Source organism: Apteryx mantelli, chromosome 2 (genome assembly GCF_036417845.1).
Source record: "Apteryx mantelli isolate bAptMan1 chromosome 2, bAptMan1.hap1, whole genome shotgun sequence".
In the NCBI taxonomy this organism is placed as follows: Eukaryota; Metazoa; Chordata; class Aves; order Apterygiformes; family Apterygidae; genus Apteryx; species Apteryx mantelli.
Window position 1 is genome coordinate 64,282,787 of NC_089979.1, and position 16,084 is coordinate 64,298,870.

At 44.7% G+C, this 16,084-nt stretch overlaps 1 long non-coding RNA gene across 1 annotated transcript; it reads left to right on the forward strand.

Annotated features, from left to right (window-relative positions):
* Positions 1–4,927: 4,927 nt before the first annotated feature.
* LOC106482907 (uncharacterized) lies at positions 4,928–6,810 on the forward strand. Its single transcript, XR_001292267.1, has 3 exons — positions 4,928–4,946; positions 6,090–6,155; positions 6,800–6,810. It is a non-coding gene; the product is annotated as an uncharacterized lncRNA (long non-coding RNA).
* The last annotated feature ends 9,274 nt before the right edge of the window (positions 6,811–16,084 follow it).

Sequence of the window (16,084 nt, forward strand, 5' to 3'; positions counted from 1 at the left end):
TGGGGTTGCTCTGAGTAGGGATAAGGAAAAAAAATGTACAAGGCATTTAGCAAGAGTATAAGCACCTTGTGAAAAGAATATACAGTGAAGCTTGGGGTTGGGGAGGATATCCTGCCATCTCCTCTACTAATTGCTGAGTTTTATGCCGAGTGTTCTTGCAAATCACCCATAGCATAGTTACCTGGCACCTGGTACCTGGTTACCTGCTACCTTTCCAGCACACACCCACATCCAGTTCCCCTTCTTCCTCCTTCTCCATCAACACCCAGGGCAAAGAGACAAGCTGTTTGGTAGCCACATTCAACTGACTGTGCTGCACCATGCAGGGGACAGAGGATGAAGATCCGGCCATAGCAAGTGTAGCCTTGCAGGTGATTCCAGTTCAGAAACGGGCTTCTGACAGCCCCAAATTCCTGTGAGGGGAGAAACCCTGGCCCACAGAGAAGGCACAAGTCTCATCTAGGTGGAATGGAGGGACATTGAGGGGGGAAAGGACAGGTTCATGTTGCAAATGAGGCCTTTGCAAGAGGATGTCCTTTGCTGAGAGAGTTTTAGGACATTCCCCCAGATTCTGCTAGGCTTCTCCAATCTGCCAGTGCATTCCACCATCGCTGGAGGTGTGGAACAGGTTTGATTTTTCTGCTCAGCATATGGTGGTGACTGCTGGTGCTTGGTAGCTGTGACATCCAGATGCCCAGCTCCAGGAGGATTTTCCCTAGCTAGGGACATCTGGGCATTTTCTTGGCCTTGCTCTTTCTCTGTTCCTCTTTTTTTGCTTGCAACGTGTATTAGCCTTGCCATTGGATTTGAAAAGCAGATCATTCAGCTGCTTTATTCTGCTGCATTTGAAGACTAGGAAGGAGCCATAGCAAAGGGAAGTCTGGGGCTGAGGTTTTACTTGGGGACTCAGATAGAGTCATATATGTCCCAAGCTGGCTGCTGGTCCTTGCCAGGGCAGAAGAGGGCCGCAGACTGCTGTGGCATGTTGAACGGAGGGCAGTGGCACTCATGGCTGACAGGAGCCTGCTGGGGAAAACAGGTGAAGAGAAACCTAGAGGGATGCGTCCAAAACTGGCTGGCTTGATTCGGCTCTCAGCAGCTAGGCGCTGTCTGAGATGCTTGTGCTCAGACTCCTGCCTCAAATCCATATGCAAACCATGGCAATAAAATTTAGGGACAGCAGATACGGCAGATATTTAGAGCAAATGGAAGCAGGAATTTCTAGGAGCATTTCTATCTAATAGCTGGGAACTTGGAGCTGCTGGAGAAATGCTGAATGACCTAGGAGAGCTTCTAGACCCACTAATTTCTTTTTATTATTATTTTTTCTCAATTCTATGATTGAATTTCTTGTTTCTGCAAGTAAATTCTACAAGAATTTTCTTGCATAAATCTGACTTACCATGTAGCTAGTAATCCTGTTCATGGACCACTCTTATAGAAACTATATCTTGCCGGGTTGTGACGTGATCTGTGGTAGATCGATGATGTAGACAAATGCCTGCTGCCGAGGAACAGGAGCCAAGTCCTGCTGTCCTTACTTAAGCAACATGCCTGTTGGAGTCAGGAAGATCAGATAACCAAACTCATTTGCGCTCGCAGTCTGTTGGTATCTGACTCCAAGATTCAGTGGAGAAAATGATAACACAGTGGAAATTGTTATCAGTCTACTCTTCCACTCAGGATGCTGAGTGGATCCTCATTCCTCTTGCCTTCCCTAGCTAGGCCTCTCTGGTTAAGAGGAACTAAAGAGGCAATTCTCCCAGACCAAGCTCCTGAGACCCTCAGAGCAAAGCAAAGAGGTCTCCCCTCTTTTCTGATAGGGTCATCCATGGATTTGTGACTGATCTCCTGGTTCCTCCCCTTGTTGTCTCCACAAGGTGAGTGAGACTCCTGCCCAAGGAGCCACAGATTGGCCCGTAGTGTTGGTAGGCTTCTGCACACCCTGGCACTGTCCTTCCCCAGCATCGTTCCCTGTGCTCTCCCATGCCGCGGAGAGTGTGGAGGTGTTCACGCAGCCCTTCGACAATTTGTTTTGTCTTCCTGGTTTAGCGGGTGGCCCTGTGCCTAGTTTTTGCAGACTGTTGAAAGCCTGCTCCAGAGGCAGGATGATTCATTTTCTATGGGCATTTCTTCTGGTACTCATCACTCTGGTATCTGAGTGCTTCACAGCCCTTCATGGCTATGTCTTAGCCCCACTAAGGTGTCATGAGGAGTGATTTTTCCCCTTTCACAGATGAGGAGCTGAGTTACAGATCACTGAGAAAGATTTCCACCCTTTTGGGGGACCCCATTGGAGCTAACATAGACACTGTCTTTCCAAAGTACTCAGCTGCTGGGTATGTCCCTGGTATGGGATCATCATACCACCTTTTTAATGCTCCGTGATGGTCTTTGGCATCTCTTGGCATGAGCATACCTGCACACCAGGTACCAGGGGCTCACGAGGCCAGGGCTGATGTGGGCACTGGACAGAAAGGAGCATCTGTTTGTCTGCCATGTCCCAGGCTCAGATCCTCCTCTCGTCACCTGACCCCTGACTATTTCTGTCAGCTTTGGGGTTTTCTGGTGTTATGGTATATGTTATATCATATTGTTGTGTCTGTGTATGAGATACAGGTATCACATGCATATCAAACACACAAGCAGTGGTACTGTATGGGGATGTTTTTACCGGGTATATAGGAGCACACATAAAGGGGAGAACCAGTCTTTGAGTGTTGCTGTAATGAAATCCTTCACCGACCCTCAGTCGGAGATGCTAACCTAAGGCATGCACTCAGCTGTGCAGTGAAGAGCGAGCCCATGGGGCAAGTGGCAGCTCGCGGGGCCTTTTGAGCCTGCACTTCCAATGGGATGAGCACAGTTCACTGCAGTAATAGCTGGTGATGGGGAGGCTTCTGGCTGGGCGACGTGTGCTCGGTGTTAGTTCAAAGTGAAACTCCCAATTCTGTTGTGCCATAAATGAGTGTGCGCACATTGGGAGGCACGTGTGGGAGATCTGTTTTCTTTTTCCAAGAAGTTTCCTAAGAAAGCCCTTTTGATAATCATTTTGAAAGCTTGCTGAAGTGAAAATTAAATCACTTTTTAAAGGGTGTTATAGAAACATACCCGTCATAAAGAAGAGCTGGATTTCTGTAGTTGCCACCCAGTAAATACATGAGGCTGAGTTCTGATGTCAGACCAACTTTACCTTGTGTATATTCTCTGACATCTGTTTCCCAGTTATGAACTGCAGTAATTGTGATCAATCAGGCTTTATGCCCACTAGCCACAGGCAGTTTTATTAATGAATCTGTATCCCATCTTCATTTTTTCACAATCTCATCAAATCACTTCCAGATCCTGTTTACATCAAATTTTATCTACTGCACAGTTTATAATATCATCTGATCTGGATTCCTGATTCTACAACAGTTCCTCAGACCAGGTCCTCAGTACAGTGAATAACACGTTTCTGAAATAAAAGAAAAATAAAAACATGAGAGCTTTCAACAAAATGCAAATAAAATCCATTGATTTCTGAGTGATACCATACTTCCAGCCTGAGGAAAAGCTATGAACAGACAATTTCTTCAAAATCTTTTCTATGATTTTGTGTGTGTGTGTGTGCGTGTGCATGTGTGTGTATGTGTGTGTGTGTCTGTGTCTGTTTAAAGGCTAGAATTGCATTCTCATGGACGCTTTAAAAATATCAGGTACTTTTCTCCTTAACATTGTACATTTTCTGTTTGGGCACATGGGATTTATGAATATTTGGCTTGATTGGCTAAAGACATCAATGTGACATGATGCAATGTGTTATAAATGTCTCAGATCAAATGCAGAATAAGGAGAAAAAGCTTTAGAATGGAAGTTTATTAAAAACACATACATACAGTCTATTCTAAATGAAAAAAAAAATCAGTAATGTTCCCCTGTTGCATCAATGCCAGAACATTATGTTTGCAAATAAGAATTTAGCACTACAAAGACAATGCCCTAGATTAACTAAGATCCCATTTCACAAAACCCTATGGCAATAGTCTGCAACATCAGTCACAGGAGAAGATATAACACAGACGCATTTGTGCCCTCATGCAGCTGAACTGAAATGAAACAAAGAGTGAATTAGGCCGAATATCTTACTGTGTGCAACGTATTGTACAACAAGGCACCTTTGGGAATGTGTCACAGGGTCTGGTAAATTGAAAACAAAATAAACAGATCTATGGGAATAAATAACATCATATTAGATGTCTGCTGCATGTAGACTACATTAGCTTCCAGTCACAATCAGGCTTCAGTTTTCCCACTAGTTTTCAATGCCTGTGAAAGGAAGATGATCTGAAAACTATACAAAGAAATATTTAGAATTGAGGGTAGGGACAGAGAGAGGCAAGCGGTTGTCCTTCGCCTCACTCCTTAGGCTCTCCTACATGCGCGCACACACACACACACACGCACTCACATCCTCTCTTGCTCTCTTTCACTCAGTTCAAGGTGATTTCAGGCAGACGAGATACCAGTTTGTCACTCACTGCTTTGCATACATTACATCAGTACTAACATTTCCAGAGGGATGCACTGCGTGGGGGCCATCCCCCCACACGACGGTCTCCGACGGCCTTGCAGAGAAGGTGAGCACAGCGTTGACCTGGTTTCTCTCTGGCCCCACATGTCCGGCCACGCAGCCTGGTGTTGCTCCGAGGTCTCCTGCTCCCTGAAAAGGCACCTGCCAAAAGCGATGTTACAGCTCGCCCCAGTGCCGGCCGCACGCCGGCCTGGCTGGGAGCCTCCGCGGAGCCAGTGGATCGAGGCAAGTGCTGATGCAGCTCCTGTGAGTGCCAGGGCTGGCGGCTGCTGGGGTTTGGCGTGTCCAGCAAGAGGGATACGGAGCCGTGCAGGCACCTGATTCCGCTGCAGCCACCAACCTCACGGCTGGGGAGGCAGCTGTGGAGAGCCAGGTGAGTCAGGTATGTCGCTGTGTCTCTAATTATGGCTGAATTTAGTTAATGTATTGAAAAAAAAAATTTATTGCTAAGCCCTAGTCTGCTTCCCAGTACATGCATGAAACCCACTGATTTCAGTGAGATTGCTCAGATGAATTGAATTTAAAAGATCAGGCCATATTTGTCACAGCAAAAGTTCAAGCTAATTCATTTTCTCTCACTCTCTTTCTCACTCTCTGTGTTTTGCTTAGCTTATAGCTGAGTAAAAGGAACATGTATTGGTCTTGGGTTATAAGAGAGTTACATTTAAAAAGCTATCTCTCAGATATAAGTCATTCTACAATTACAAAAGATATCTTTATCCCAAAGAAAATTCTTCTGAAGCAGACATTGGCTTTATCCAGTTTGAGATTTAAACACCAGCCTTTGAATTCAAGTACATCAGAAAAAGGCATTGATTAGTAAGGGAATAAAATGATGGCTACCAAGTTGTCATTATTCTAGCCAAAAGACTATTTTTTCCCTTTAAGGGGCAGAGATGGACCCTGAGATGAACAAAAACCCACACGCACACAGAGAAAATCATATTTTAATACTCCTTTAGTCTGAACACTCTCAAAAGACTAAGAATTTGGATGAAGTTGGGGGAAAAGTTAACATTTGTGCAATTGATACCCTACTGGCTTGGCAGGGCTAGGATATCCCTCTGCTCTTGGCAGACGTGAGCTCGGGTGCCCCAGGAGCCCTTTTCCAGGTGAGCTCCATGGGATGGAGGACACCTTGCACTGGGCCTGTGTGATTTTGGTCATCTTGTGTCCTTGTGCTTGTCATTTACTTCGTTCCATTTCCAATTGTAAGAGGCTATTCGAAGACTATTGTTTTTCAGGTTTTCCCAAGGGTGTGCTGTCTATAGACATTGAATGCAGCTGGGTTTTGTTATCTGACTTTTAAAATGTATTTCTTTGGAGAAAGAAAAAACATAAGATGGCCCCTTTTTTTGCCCACTTTGGACATGCTCACTCCTTCATTTATACAATTTTGAAGTTTCTCCCCCCGCTCAAAAAATTGGAGGGTCTGTAGGCTGACCTTACCTGAAGATCAATATTGGACTCCTGAATGCATTCAGGCATTTTTAATTTGATTTCTCTCTTCACCCAGGCACAATGGGATGAGAGAAGGATGGAGCTGACAGCTCTCATAATCAGCACTGATTTTCTTTTACAGGTATGTCAAAATTGCATTTCCATATTTCTTTCTGTTAGTATTTTACCTGTAGTCTCCAAAGGCTCCTGTTGGGGTGGTGGATTCAGATTCAGGAATCAAGCAGGCACGTGCATTAAGGCCATGAGTATTGCCAATGTGCTTAATCAGTGGATGCAAGACAGTTGTGTGCTTAAGCATTTTATAGGAACAGGGTTTAGCGCACTATTCTTTCGTCTCTCAGTATTTATACGAACAGCGAAGCTAGATGGCTGAGAGGGATGGACATCTGCACTTCCTCAGTAGAGAAGAAGGAGCAAAGACCAACTCTGGCCTGTTATATTTTAAATGTAACCCATTGCCAAGTATAACTTGCCATGCCTGTAATTTTGCATTTTCTTTATGTTGTGACTATACACAGGACAGCAGATTGCTGCTGTGACTCATGAAATGGCATGGGGTATTATGCAGGATTTGCTCTGCAAGGCTCCAGTAAACCCTAATGGATTCTGGTTTGTGAAGAGGGATCTCAGATGAAGGTGGGAGCTTCTGCCGTAACAATCAGAGATCTTCCACAGGGACTAGCAGTTTGTCCATCTCTCTCTTTTCCTTCTGGGTTCCCCCTCTAAAAGCTGTGAACCCATCCCGATGTGATTTTTCTGAGACAGCACACACGGCTCCACAAGTGGGAAACACCCTTCGCCTCCTTGGTCCGAAGAGCAGATGGGAGAGTGACGGGCCGAGGGGCAGCAGGGACGATGCCTCCAAGCAGAGCACGGTGGCTGCCCTCTGCAGTGGGCTGGCGACTGAGCAGGCCCACAGCTGTCATGAGCATCTCTGTGCCAGTGGGTGACATTTTCATGGGATGGTGGCTGCCATGTGACGGACAGCCCTTGACCTTGGTAAGTTGTTCCCTTGGTTTATTAGATGCACAGGGTATGTCATAGATCTAACACACCGACTGCCCATTTCATTGCATGTAAATCGAAACACGGTTATTATATTTGGCTTTTCTCTCCAGCTAAAAAGTGTTTGAGGTTCCCATGTCTCAAGCAAACCCGTGGGGCTGAAAGTGATACAACCTCCAGCAAAGGTATTCAGGGAGTTTATGTCGTAGTTTCCCAGAGCCAGAAGTGTGGGAGGGCAGAAGGGAGGTTTGGACTGGGGTTTTATTCATTTTAGGGAAGAACCCCTCACGGATTGAACATAGTCCTTGTTTCAGGGGCCTGGCACTTGGCGGGGGGGAGGTTTACACTTGAATTCAAATGCCATTTTAAGTCACCAGTGGAAATACATTTTGTGGTTACCTCACAGTCCCTATTTAAAAGCTCTGTTTCGTGGGCGTGATTGATAGCCTCTTTTCAGTCGCGGGGTGAGAGCAGTGGGAGCCCTGCCAGGCTGGGCCACGCGGCGCTGCCAGGGCTGGGCAGCACGCTTGCTGTTAGCAACACTGTTAGCTTTTCATGTTTGTGAAACTCAAATCCACTGTTTCGTAGTGGAATAAAAGGCAAAATAGCAGCATGCCCACTTCTCAGGAGTGCGAGAAGGAAACCTGCTTACCAGTCTCACCCCTGGGAAAGGGTAACGTGCAGCATTTACAAGCCAGGAGAGCTCGAGACCTTTATTATGCATGTGCACAGCGTGTCGCGTGTGAGCATTTGTAATCTTTCCTGCCTGAGTCAATACGGGCAGCTTCTCTAATAGGTACGTAAAATGTGCCCGTTACCCAGAAAGTGCAAATAAATCATGTGATTTTTTTTTTTGTCTATGCTGGACTGTTGTATTGCCAAACTGAGATCTGGAGACCGTCCCTGTAAACTTCACCGGCAGCATCCTCAGAGCTGCCCGGTCTGCGCGGAGGTGCCTGAGCGCGTTATAGACATGCCGCCACTGAGCGAGCGCTGTGCGGCTTGGCACCGCTCTGAGGCTCCTAACATGCTGCTGTGAAATGTCAATCTGCAGCGTAGCAATGCAAATAAATGGCTGTGTGACACGAGCCCCTTCAGGATCATTGTGCTCTTTTGTATTAATCTAGGTAAAGATGTTGTAATTTTAATACACTTGTAAACCAGAAGACATCTTTAAAAAGCCTCCTGACACCAGGAACAACATTTCCCCTCTCATCCCCAGGATAATGCCACGAAAGCTCACAGTAAGCACAAAGAAAAAAGGCCTGTCTGATTATACTCTGTCCCCATCTCAGAAAGAGGGCCCTAAACTACTACCTGAAATGAGCCAAAAGGTAACATTTTCAAAAGCACTTATGTGACTTAGGAGACTAAGCACTATTCATTTAAAGTGACATTGTCACTTGAGAACCAGGGTCTGGTTGTTTCTAAACTTATCTAACTAGAGCTGTGTTTAATAAAACTACTTCAGACCAACAAGCAAAATCCGACAGCCCTGGGTGTCGGTCACCCTGCATTTAAACAGATGAGTGAAAAAGCACTGATCTGCAGGAGGGACATTATTTTGGATGCTCTCAGCTCTTAATTTCATTCAAGTGATTTGCATACAGGCAGGAGAAACTGTTCTTAGATTTCAATACTAGTGCCAAAGAATTTATACTTCCCCAAACCACGTGAAAGGTAAATATTCATAAAACTTCTGTTGCAAAGGCAGCACAGACAATTCAAATGTGTCTGTGAGGAACCTCTTTTATTTTCCTCAGGTACAAATAAAGCACCCCCCCTTTCCCTAGCTCCCTCTAGCTCTCTTTTTAAATCTTTTTAATGTCTCGCTTTTTTACAGCTAATCATTTTTCCCTTTTGCTAATGATGCTAACCTTAGAGCTTGCTGCAAACTCACTTGTTTCATGACAGCCTCTCTATTGCCCACTTTTGTTAAGCCACAAAGCAGGTTTCAGTCTATTCAACGTCAGCTATTTCTCCGACTTGAATATTACAGTTGCCTGTTTCAAAGGCATCTCCAAGCCCACAGCATTTCTGCACAGATACCTCTGTTATTGTCTATCAGCAGAATATTCTCATCTCCTCTTCTGTCTCCCTCACCCCACAACTCCTTCCTATACATGTGGCAAAGTCTGTGCTCTAATAGCTCTCCTGAGAGCAAGGTGAAGCCGGTCTCTATAGAGACCTGTTAATTTTAAAGGACAAGCTTTATATATTAACACCCCTGTGGCAGCCTGCTCCCAGCACAGCAGACTGTATCCCCACCGCTTACCCAGAATTAAAGTGCATAAGCACCTAACCAGTCCCCTATTAGGGGACGGGGAACCAGGGGATAACGCCAGCCAATTCCCACATCCCTTGAGTCACTCCACTCTGTGCCAAACAGGGACACGAGTCCCCGGATGCCCCCAAATGGGGACAAAACTGCGAAGCAGCACGGAGGGGAGCAGGATGCCGGGGGCACGGGGCCTCGCTGCTGAGCCGCGGAGGTCCCAGCTGAGCACTGCACTGGCCCACGAGGTGGGGGCATGGGGAGCCTGCAGGAGAGAGGTGCTCGCTTAATTGAGGCTGAGTTATAAGCATCCTTGCCTCCTAAATCAATTTTCTCACAGGTGCTGTATTCTGACGGTGACGATTTTATTGTCTGCATAGTGCCATTGTCCTGTGTCAAATTTTTTTTGCCCAGTTTGTAACAAGCCACAGAGATATAATTGTAAGTGTAGCAACATTTGTACTTGCTGGGTGTCTAAGACCTTTTCAATGGCTTTGAGTAACCAGGAGGAGGTTTTTCTCTGCGGATAAATGATTCTGAAATGGTAACTATTTAGCATAAATTATGTCTTCTGGCTTGCTAATCACCTCTCAGTTCAAAAGATACAGGTCTTATCCCAGCACACCTCAATGTGAGTGTAGAGCGGATGCTGGATTCGTGCTCTTCCAGTCAGTCTGTTGGGTAGGGAGAAAATCCCTACGAGAGTCGAAACCGTTAAACTGAAATCAAACACTTGAGGCTTACAACGGGGGGCAACCTATCGCTCTCGTTCTCTGAGCTATCCCTCCCCTTCATCCTTCCCCCCACCCTCCCCAAAAGAGGGAGAGGAAAAATAAGGAAGAAGAGGAAAGCAAAGAAAAAGAAAAGTCTGGCTGGTGTAAAGGGCAAATTTGTGGTTATTGCAAATGTTAGCATTTCCCCTTGTTTTTGTTTTTGTGTTTTTTTTTTTCTCCCTCGCTTCCCTGGCATACAGGTAAAATAACAAAATAAATCCCACAAAGGGCTTTCTGCCAGACTGCCTTTGGAAGTTTGCTTAAGTGGCCTTAAGTAAGATAATAAGCAAGGAGTGTGAAAAGAGGAGACTTTGTCTTTTCACATTAGCAGCAGCCCTGTTCAAGTGGCAGTATCTATGAAAATGCTGTTCAGTCTTTAATGAGACTACAGTGTGTTAGTGTACCAGTCTAATTAATCCCATATTTTCACACAGCATAATTACTGAGCCGGGGCTGAATTATTTGGCTACTGGAGGTGGAGCAGCGCCTGCACTGTCCTCTGTCTCTGCTCCTCACAATTTATTATGCTATACAGCAAGACACCATTGAAACCTCCTAGTATAGGACTATCTGTCATCTCTACATTATCAGTAAAATACACCACCTTCCATACTGTGCTACAAGGGCTTTAGCAAATTGCTATTTTTATGGGATATGATAAAGGAAATGCTACCTTATGTTCAAATTTTTAACTGTCTAGTGTATGGAATATGCAGTCTCACTTTGTGCATGCCGTTTTAGCAAGGCCTAATTTGCATAGCTAAATTCAGGATGTTTTTTACCCTGCTACTTTGCTCCTGTTCATTGCTCCTTCTTTCTTTTTCTCTTTCCTTCTTTCTTATATCTTTCTTTCTTTCCTTTTTTCTCTATTTTCATTTTTTCTCTGTGTTCTTTCTTTCATTCTTCTTTTGTCTTTCTTTCTTTTTTCTTTTTCTTCTTTTTCTTTTTCTTTCCTTTTTCTTCCTTTTCTCTTCTTTTTTCTTTCTTTTTCTTTTTTCTTTCATTCTTTTTCCTTTCTTTTTTCCTTTTCCTTTTCTCTCTTTCTCTCTTTTTCTCTTTCTCTTTCTCTTTTTTCTTTTTCTTTATCTCTCTCTCCTTCTCTCTTTCCACTGCTCTAATAAGCAAGTCATCCCTACACTTAAAGAATCTCCATCTTTCCTGGCATTAAGCTTTTTCATCCCTTAAACTCCTTTTTCTCCTATACCTCCTAGTTTGTGTTATTCCTTGAAACATATTTTTTGCACATTATTATTCACCTCTGATATATGATCTTGCCATTTTGGAACTGGTAGAGCCCCCCACCCCCTTCATTCCCATAGGAGTTCAGGGAGATTTGTGGTTTAAGCATTTACTCACTTGCTAGTGTTTCTGTGACTGGTTTAATTGTATCTTTTTAATGGAAGGCCAAACACTACATTAACTATATGGAACCATTTTAAAAATATTCTTTTCAACAAAAAAAGAGGGTTGTACCCTGTAAATTTTAAAACCAGCTTTAACGGTACATAAGGCTATTTTGTTATTGTGTATGGTTTCCATACATGCATTGTGAGATATATGGATGTACATATACCTAGGCAAAGTGAGATCTCAAAATAAAGAAAACCACATGCTTAATAGCACAAGGGGGAAAATTACTTCTCCAATTTTTTAACCAAATAATGGCCCAAAGACCTGAGTTTTCTTCTACACAGTCTTGGGTATAATGTATTCAAGGAGTAATTAAGTGAATTTCATTACACCTTTGCTGATATCGCAATGTAATATTGTATCTGACACTCTGAAGATCTTCCATATGTGCTCACAGGAATCCAAACAGTGTGTACAGCCCCCAAAATTAGTGATGCCATATAGGGTCTTTTTTCAGTCATCTTGGGGCAGCTGAAAGTGGCCCAAGTTCAAGGGTTAAGCATGGTTAAATGTTAACCAGCTTTGGCTTGTCAGCCTTCACAGCCCTGGCCATGCTAGTGATTGCGCAGCATCATTCCCGCAGTGTCTGTCTTATGGGAGTGATGCTGAAGGGAGCCATGCGGAAGGGGAGAGAGGAATGGGCAGAGGTAGTGCTGCGTGTCCCTGCGTGGGGGAGCACGAGTGTGTGTACGTACATCTGCAGAGATTTTCAGGGCTCTGTGTACTGGGGTGCTTTATTTGTATTTTCACTGTTGTGTAGAATATCTTCGCAGAGGTTTCTGGAGGATACATGATGCTCTTAATGATGCTGTGAAGGGAAAGTTCAAAGAGAACTAACAAACAAAAGCTTTGCGAGAGCAGTGAGGCGTTGTTAGAAACCTGGCCTTCCCCGGCACTGACACCTTGGGTATTATCTGTGCTGGGAATAAGGGCTGCAGCCATGCCTGTGGATGTGTGCTGAGCTCCTGACAGGATGTTTTGCTAAGGTACAGACTGCAACATGCATGCAGTCATGGCTCTCGCTTTGGTCAGGTGCTTCCAGATGATTTTATGCAAGTGACTTCTGACATTTAACTGCTAGAAATGCATTAAATGAAGTCAGAGAAATGATGGCCAAGATCTTCAGGAGACCAATGGGGGGTGTTACGCATATTAAGGCTGAGAGGCCTTGTGGGTATCTCATTTCCCAAAACTGGAATAGTCAAATCACTTGAAGGTATCTTAGGCTGCCAACTCTTCAATGTGGCACCCAAAATCACAAGCTACTTTTTAAAATCATGTCTGCATATGGTCTGTAATGTATCATTTCTTCTATGTATCTATACATTGAAGTCTCCTCCTGTCTTTCAGTCGCTGGCTTTTTCAGTAAGACTGTTTCCTCCACCACATCTTATATCCGTTGGGATGTTCTGTTCTATGAGCTGTCTCTCTCGCTCAAGCATTTTCAGAGCTCTCCTCATATCCACTTCCCTTCTCACTTCCTTGCTGCTGTTTAGGCTCCTTAGACTGAGCTTTAAATCCTCTTCCATCATCCATTATTGTCTCCACTCTTCATTTGTCTTCCTTTTCCTTGTGCACTCCTCCAAATCTTAAAGCCCTCCTGTTACAGTTTTTTTGCAGCTTCTTAAGAAGTGCTTTGAGTTAGTTCTGATTTCCTGTAATTCAGTGGGCACCTTCAAAACAGTAACATTTACCTGTGTTCGGAAAAGTTTGGCCCCAGAGGTGCGCCATTATTTCCCTGAGCTCACAGGAAAGCTCTCTCTGAATGTGACTTTTAAAAACCATGACATGGCACCTCTGGGTAAATGTTGAGTGCTAATGCCAACCACTCTAGGTAGTTAAATTGCACTGCTGGGGTCTGGTTTGAATTGGAAGCTAAGCTGGACATCGAAAAATAGGCATTCTTCCGTATCTCCACAGATTCAAGTGCAAGGCACTAAGTACACACATTTTTCCCCTTTGCAAAGTATCGGGCAGTAGCCACTGTTAAAAGCACATGACTGCTTCTAATGGCCTACCCCACTGTGGCCAACTCCTATGTTCTCATAAAGAGCAGTGCTGTTTAAGGTGTCTCATTTTTCTTCTTTTTCTTCTATTTTTTCCTCCTTCTTTCTGCTCTCTTTCTGTACCATTTTCTTCTTCTGCTTCCACTTCTGCTCTGCTCATGAGGCCAATTGAGTAGCACCAGGCAACAGTGCAGAAACTGGCATTTAGAGCAGCGGAACTCACACAAAATCAAGCAACAGATGTTGCATAAATAGAATATGTAAAAATGTACCACAGATACTAGAATTTATCTTCACCTGATTAGGGTGCCCTGATTAACTACTCATAGTTGTGTTGCCTGAGTGACGGGATAGTTGTTGGTGTCTGCACTGAGACTTCCAACAAAGATCTTAATTGTAATGGTTTATTTGTGACAAGGACTCCTACTCCAGCATCCAAACTTCTGTGCTGTTCCTCTTACCAAACAGGAGGCCAAGCTGTCGCTGGATCATTGTTCAAGCCCCTATCCCAGAGAGGTCAGGCAGTTGCCGCTATAGTAGCAGTTGCTGAAGACTGATCACAGCAATCCAACAGCTGCCATCAGACCCACACCACCAGCTTCTGTGGCTTACTGCAGAACGTGATGGCATTACTAGGAAAAAACAGGTGTTACTGGGGAGCGATGCTGCTGACCAGCTGGGCCTCAACTGCTGCCCTTCATGCACGGCAGGAGGGGTTGCCGTTACGTGACTCCTGAGGGAGGTCAGTTGTACTGTGCTCCAGACTCATATTCAAGCCCCCCAGAATAATCTCCTGTAAATCTTCAAAGACAAAAAGCCAATGAGTGGCTGTCTGTGGCTTGGGTCTGGCAGTGAGAGGTGCATGCAGAGGCAGTGAGGTCCTGGTGCCTGTGGGGTGGCTGGAAGAGGACAGGTGCTGCAGAGACCTTCATGCCAGGAGTACTTCCACAGGACTCAAGCACCAGAAACAAAGTCCCCTGGTGCGTTAGTAGATCTCACCCCCTGGGTATCAAATCTGCAGGCAAAAGAAGGCAAAGAGAAGCCAGGAAGAAAGGGGACAGTGTGTATTGTTTGAGGACATGGACAAAGTTATCACAGGGTAATCCGGGATGTGGACTCAACATCACATCAGCAACTCACTAGCAGCTGCCTGTGTGCAATCTCTTACCAAGTGGTTGCTGGTCACTGCAGATGGCTGTTCAGTGAAGGATCACCCCTGGTCCTTGGGCATAAATTCAGCATGCGAACAGTTTCTGTGGAGCAACTGCTATAGTGACAAGGCCACAGTAGCCTGTTCCTGCACCCTGCATGTGATCTTGCAACTTAAGGCTGAGTAACACTGAGGTAAGAGGATTCAGTCCTTATTTTGGAGATCTCCAGGCTTCTCCAGGCCTAACTGTGCAATTTCAGTGCATACCTTGACTGTGGTTTTGAACTTTTAAACTAGTAACAGTATAGTGAAGCAGATGCCAATCTCATAAACCATAGGTTTACAAATGCATTTCAAAAAACAGGTTTCCGTCAGTGGAATTCCGTGCCATGTCATCCCTCTGTGCAAGGGTCACAGATCTCATGAGCTCTTCTCTAAGTTACCCAACATTCAAGAACTTTAAAAGTAACAGCTAGATTTTAATATGAGGTGCATCAACTTACCATGACATGTTCAACCTTTAAAAAAATGAATGATTTCTTTAAAAGGTTGGATGTCTCATACTAGCATCAGAACAAGCAACTTGGAGTGGGAAAAAAAAATCAAAAAGCACCACAAATAGAGAAATGAGGAAAAAAAACCAGGTGTGTGCTAAAATGGTGTGGAGAAAATTAATTACTAGAAAGCTTGGTATAAATAAGACATTACATGACCCCCTTCTGCCAGCAGGGGATCTCTGGAGGTGACAGACAAGTAAGGCAGGGTCTTAATGAATAGCCTTTCCCTAAAATTCTTTGCTGTGGGCTCAGCATAAACCTTTGCACAAAAGTGGGAGTCTGTGAACAGTAGGAATTATTTATATTAAATGTGCTGTTCAGCAAAACATGGCAAAATTCCTACTCCGAACTGGAAGAAAATCATATTTCATGGCTGTAATACCATTAAGCAGATATGGCGATTGGCAGTAGGGAATAAGGGTGGGAGGGAGGCAATCTGGCTGGGGGGGGGAGGTGTTTTTTGCCTGCTAGGAGAGGGGGCCCTGCTGGATCCCTCCCTGACTCAGTCTCTTGCCGCTTGCTCTGCAGCAGAGAGGGAGGAGGCAGAGAGGGGAAGAGGAAGAGCCTGAACATGACATCAGAGCAAGGTTTTCCTTGATTGAAAAACCTGCAGAACTTAATAGGATGAACCCTATGGGGCTTTATAGAAATTGCTCTAAAAAGCTGATAGCCTTTCAATAGAGGATGAGATTGCTTTTCAAACCACCTGGTGAAATTGTATGGCAATTGCCAAAAGGCTAAATCTCCATCTAGGGCCTGGGCCTGACATGGGTGACCCAGGGGCCACCTGGGGCTGAGCACTCCTCTATAACATAGGAGAAATGAGATGTGCAAAGCAGCGGGCACAGCTCTCCCAGAGCTGGGAAGACAAGTA